Raw genomic sequence first — 6,782 nt, forward strand, 5'->3', positions numbered from 1 at the left:
ATGCATGCCAAATATCAAGTTGCTATCTTCAATATTGCAAAAGTATTCATAAAATGAGCGATTTTGGCCACATATATTTGACCTCTGACCTTGAAGGATGACCTTGACCTTGACCTTTCACCACTCAAAATGTGCAGCTTCATGAGATACACATGCATGCCAAATATGAAGTTGCTATCTTCAATATAGCAAAAGTTATTGCAAAATGTTAAAGTTGGCGCAAACAGACCAACAGACCAACAGACAGACCAACAGACAGACAGGGCAAAAACAATATGTCCCCCACTACTATAGTGGGGGACATAAAAAGCAGCATATACGATAGTTAAGAACATTGCACTTCATTAATTTCAACAGCTTCTCTTGGATACAAAGTTTGAGTTTACCGTGCAGTATCATATATTGACTTTCCTTGAAATAATTATGTTCATGGAAGTTGTGTTTTTAAAATCAATAATATATTATTAAACTGGTTTTAACACTACAAAAAAGACATGAAATTAACATGTCATCCAAAATATTTTCATCCGGATATATGGTCACTTTCGACATAATTAAATAAAACCCGACTTTGTTCAGTTTATAAGAAAAACATTCATAACACATGTTCTTACTTCAATGCCTTTGTAAGCAGTCACCATCTGACCTAAAATGGCACTAAATGACAGGGTTTTATCTCATGTTTACAAGATGTTGATGTTGTTGTTGGTCACAGCCAAACGGCCGCAGTAATCTCCACTAGTAAACGTCATATGTTCAGTTTTGTGACCCCCGGGGCCGGGTCAAATTTGATCCCAGGAGAATAATTTGAACAAATTTGGCAGAGGACTATTAGATATCATTACATACCAAATTTAGTAGCCCTAGGCTCTATAATTAAGAACAAGAAGATTTTTAAAGTTTGCACAAAATAGGCCTTATTTAAGCATATGTTCAATTTTGTGACCCCTGGGGCAAGGTCAAATTTGTTCCTAGGGGCATAATTTGAACAAACTAAGTAGAGAACTATTAGATGTCACTACCTGCCGAATTTGGTAGAAATAGGCCCAATGGTTATGGACAAGAAGATTTTTATAGTTTGCACAAAATGGGCCCAATATAAGCATACAGTCCAACCCCTCTTAAGCAGCCAGTCAAGGGAAACGGCCAAATTGGCTGCTTAAGCAGGGTTGCCTCTTAAGAGGGGGTTGGGTCATAGGGAGTCTGGAGTTGATGAGTGCATGGCCAACTGTTCAATTTTTGTATAAACAAAATGGTAAATATGTGTACATATACTAAACAATGTATAGTCACTTATAATAATTGTATTTCTTCCTTTCTAAAATCAGCTATAAAACAAAATTTTCATTCAAAAAAATAATATTCATCCTTCTAATCATCATCAATATCATCATCATCTTAATCAAGTCAATGAAAAAGAATCATTCTCATGATTCATTGTTTACACAATGCGCGTTGTATGGTTCCAATGCACTTAAGATGGGAACAGTTGTGAATCAGTTATTTGTGAATAACTCCCGTGTCACTATCAATCGATAATTTAATTGGTTTATTGCAGTTTTATGGCTTTGTAATACCTACCGCATGAATTGGTCCCGACGGTGATCTCCTCCACGATAAAATCGTGGCCAGTTACTTAAGAGATTGATTATAGCAACCGGGTGTAATCCTCCTGGCAATCGTGCTTTTCATGCATAAATTATAAAAACATTTTTTCGCCGCGTAAAGGGTTTTATCAAAATTAATATATTGAAATAATTGTAAATATAAAAACAAATATTAATGCTTTGTTTAATTCCCAAATGAGAATACCGTAATAATTTGTAATTCGAAACACACTCCCGATTTTTTTATGTTAACGAGACGTTTACAAATTCTAGCATCAAACAAGATGCATTTGTGAAACACAATGTCCCCCTATATTACGTTTGACTTTGAAGGATGACCTTGACCTTGTGAAGGATGACCTTGACCTTGACCTTTCACCACTCAAAATGTGCAGCTCCATGAGATACACATGCATGCCAAATATCAAGTAGCTATATTCAATATTGCAAAAGCATTCATAAAATAAGCGATTTGGGCCACATATATTTGACCTCTGACCTTGAATGATGACCTTGACCTTGACCTTTCACCACTCAAAATGTGCAGCTCCATGAGATGCACATGCATGCCAAATATCAAGTTGCTATCTTCAATATTGCAAAAGTATTTATAAAATAAGCGATTTGGGCCACATATATTTGACATCTGACCTTGAAGGATGACCTTGACCTTTCACCACTCAAAATGTGCAACTCCATGAGATACACATGCATGCCAAATATCAAGTTGCTATCTTCAATATTGCAAAAGTATTCATAAAATGAGCAATTTTGGCCATATATATTTGACCTCTGACCTTGAAGGATGACCTCGACCTTTCACCACTCAAAATGTGCAGCTTCATGAGATACACATGCATGCCAAATATGAAGTTGCTATCTTCAGTATAGCAAAAGTTATTGCAAAATGTTAAAGTTGGCGCAAACAGACCAACAGACCAACAGACAGATTAACAGACAGACCAACAGACAGGGCAAAAACAATATGTCCCCCACTACTATAGTGGGGGACATAAAAAGTCCTCATATATTTCCTTTGTCCCGACAAAAGCGCGCGAAAATTATGCACCAATGTACAATGTCACGTGAAAAGCGTGCGTGTATTGATTTTTTTATTAAAACATTGTAGCACAGAGAACATGTAGATCAGTTGATTTCAGTTTAAAGTTTCGTTGTTTTTTTTTAACTTTTAATTGGCCGATAATTGTCATTATGTGTGCTTGAAATAGTATGATTCAACAAATACAAATAATAAATTATAAATTAATAATCTCTTTTCCAGTAATAATAGGTGATATTCGCACCTGCGGAAACAATAAGATCAAACGGTCGCATATTGCTTTTAACCCAATAACCCGATAATTCGCCGCTAATTAATTGCAATTTGCAAACTGGCTATCAAAATGTTTATCACACAACACGCTTCAGTACTACAGAGCCTAAACCGCAGACTGGAAGTAAGTATCGATTTTATCGCCGTTGGTCGGTGTAATTTTGCCAATGTACATGACTGACTTACTCGCGCGAGACCACTCATATGGGGGAAATTTAACATATGGGATGCAAAATAGCTGGCCGCTGGTCGGAGTAACAAGGTTACCGCTTAAGAGGGATGCATTATATAGTGTTTATCGACGGTCGCGGCACACACCGGCCGCCTACATGGGGCGACCGGCGATGAGGGGTGACCGGAAGTAGGGGTTGGACTGCATGTTCAATTTTGTGACCCCTGGGGAACGGTCAAATTTGATCCCAGGGGCTTAATTTGAACAAACTTGGTAGAGGACTATAAGATGTCATTACATACCAAATTTGGTAGCCCTATGCCATACAGTTATGGACAAGAAGATTTTTAAAGTTTGCACAAAATAGGCCTTATATAAGCAAATTTTCGATTTTTTGACCCCCCAGGGCAGGGTCAAATTTGACCCCAGGGGCATAATTTGAACAAACTTGGTAGAGGACTATTAGATGTCACTACATAGCAAATTTGGTAGCCCTAGGCCCAATGGTTATGGACAAGAATTTTTTTAAAGTTTTCACAAAATAGGCCTTATATATGCAAATGTTCAATTTTTTGACCCCCCCCCCCGGGGCAGGGTCAAATTTGACCCCAGGGGCATTATTTGAACAAACTTGATAGAGGACTATAAGATGTCACTACATACAAAATTTGGTAGCCCTAGGCCCAATGGTTATGGAAAAGAAGATGTTTAAAGTTTGCACAAAATAGGCCTTATATAAGCAAATTTTCAATTTTTTAACCCCCCGGGGCAGGGTCAAATTTGACACCAGGGGCATAAATTGAACAAACTTGGTAGAGGACTATAAGATGTCACTACATGGCAAATTTGGTAGCCCTAGGCCCAATGGTTATGGACAAGAAAATTTTTAAAGTTTGCACAAAATAGGCCTTATATAAGCAAATTTTCAATTTTTTAACCCCCCGGGGCAGGGTCAAATTTGACCTCAGGGGCATAATTTGAACAAACTTGGTAGAGGACAATAAGATGTCACTACATACCAACTTTGGTAGCCCTATGCCATTAGGTTATGGACAAGAAGATTTTTAAAGTTTGCACAAATAGGCCTTATATAAGCAAATTTTCAATGTTTTGACCCCCCGGGGCAGGGTAAAATTTAACCCCAGGGGCATAATTTGAACAAACTTGGTAGAGGACTATAAGATGTCACTACATAGCAAATTTGGTAGCCCTAGGCCTAATGGTTACGGACAAGAAGATTTTTAAAGTTTGCACAAAATAGGCCTTACATAAGCAAATTTTCAATTTTTTGACCCCACGGGGCAGGGTCAAATTTGACCCCAGGGGCATAATTTGAACAAATTTGAAAGAGGTTCACCACAGGAACATTCCTGAGAAATTTCATCAGATTTGGACGAGTAGTTTAGAAGAAGAAGATGTTTAAAGAAAAAGTTAACGCACTGACGCACACACGACGGAAACAGGACCATGACATTAGCCCCGCTGGCCTTTGGCCAGTGGAGCTCAAAAACTTTAAATTCATCCCCTGTTATTATGGAATCATTTTCCGTTTGACCATGTGCACATATTCTAAGATTTTAAGGTTACTAATTGTCTACCTACCTCAATTTGAAATCTATGAATCAAACAACGAAATCTTGCTAACAATTGATTGCAAAGAAATAGCATTTAAATCTCTTGATAAATGTACTGTTTTGGGTTTAGCAAACTTTTAAATTGCCTTTATCACATCTAAAAGAGTCATTTATGCTTTTTGACCCTGAGCAGCTAATTTAGTTTTAGCAGCCAACCAGCATAACTAAGGGGTAAATAGGATGCTCATATTTATAGACAGACGTTGTTTTTGCTGGACAAAAATGGAAATACAATTTCTTTGAGTGACCTAATTGACCCCAATCATTTAAGAGAACTTTTTACAGATTTTGGAATGTATTGAAGTTTGTCATTAAATGCTTTATTTGATTAATGTAAACACTGGATCTAAAAAGCTCCATTAAAAAAAACACGAATACAATTAAAGGAAAAAAAGGCTCAAACCACTGAACGCTGAAGTGAAAGTCTGAAAGTCTAACGCTTAGACCACTCAGCCATCATTTCTCATACAATGAGTGCTGTATTTTTTACTTTATATAGCAATCCTTGTAGTGTCACAAAATAAAACAACATCAACAGAACTCTCCAAATTATTCAATTGTTTCGTGTTCCAACCCTTTATAATTTTCAGGATTTTAAATCGTCATAAGATGCAGATAATAAATATTTTAAAGCAAAGTAAATGTTCATATGCAGACTTTATATTACGGTTTCCTCACAAACATCATAACTACAACGAAAATTTGCAAATCTTAAAAAAAAAAATAATTTGGTCAATTTACCAAGGCGTGAAAAGGTCCTTTTAATACCATTACATGTACATCAGTTTTCTTTAAATTCAAAATGCATGCTTGTTAGAGAACTCATCAATTCTGCAATAGCATGTATTCTGCAGCTGTAGATTTAAGGCTCAGGAAAAGTATCAAGTAAAAATTGCATAAATTTAACTTTTGTTCTGGAAAAGTGACCTTGACTTTGGACCTCAATACCTACAAAGTGATGTTCCAGACAAAGCTTGCAGAACTGATTTTATACATTTGACCTTTGATCTTGAATCTGAACCTTGACCTGGGACCTAGCAAATGCTTTATTTGCCACACTAAGTCTCATAATGAAGACCACTTTTTTCAAGTTAATCAAAATAACCTAAATCTTACCTTTTATCTTGAAATAACAGACTACATTTGCACATCAAACTCCATTATATAATCAAGCTTATATCACTACTGACAAGTTATTTGAGCTATCCAAGCTGAACAAAGAAAGCTCTGTGTAAAGTGGCAAGTTTGTATTGCCAAACTTTTACATTTGACCCTAACCTTGCAGGCATGAACCTGGGATGTAGGTTTATATTAAACAAAAGGACCTGAAACGCCCAAAGTTGCTCACCTGAGATACAAATGAACTGACCTGTTCTGTGCAGCCAACGATATTATTAGAACAATTGTTCTCACCAACTGTTAGAGTGCTAGCAAGGTTTTACTATATAATAGCAATATAATTATAAATTTCCTGCTCTTTAGCAGCCTTGTTTTTCAACAGTTGGAACCATTTTCAAACTCATCCAAGATTTCATATAAACAAATGGTCTTACCAAGTTTCATGAAGATTGGACAATAAATGTGATTTTGAGAAAATTAACAAGTTTATAATAAAACCATATAAAGGGAAATGCCCCTCCCCCTGGTGGCCATGTTTTTAAACCAACCAGAACGATTTTTATACTCTTCCAAGATATTATAGGGAAAAATCTTCTGACCAAGTTTCATGAAGATCTGACAATAAATGTGGCCTCTATAGTGTTAACAAAGTTAAACTATAGCCATATATAGCCATATAAGGATAAATTCACTGACCCCTGGCAGCCGTGTTTTTCAAGCAACCAGAACCATTTTCCCACTTTTTCAAGATACCATTGGGACAAATCTTCTGACCAAGTTTCATGAAGATTTGACAATGAATGTGGCCTCGAGAGGGTTAGAAAGGTTTCACTATACAGTATTTTTTTGTTTAAAATTAGGGCCAGTAACCGGCCCCATTCCCACTTGTAAACTTAGTCTATATTTTTCCCAAATGG

This window comes from Dreissena polymorpha, chromosome 5, assembly GCF_020536995.1.
Source record: "Dreissena polymorpha isolate Duluth1 chromosome 5, UMN_Dpol_1.0, whole genome shotgun sequence".
NCBI lineage: Eukaryota > Metazoa > Mollusca > Bivalvia > Myida > Dreissenidae > Dreissena > Dreissena polymorpha.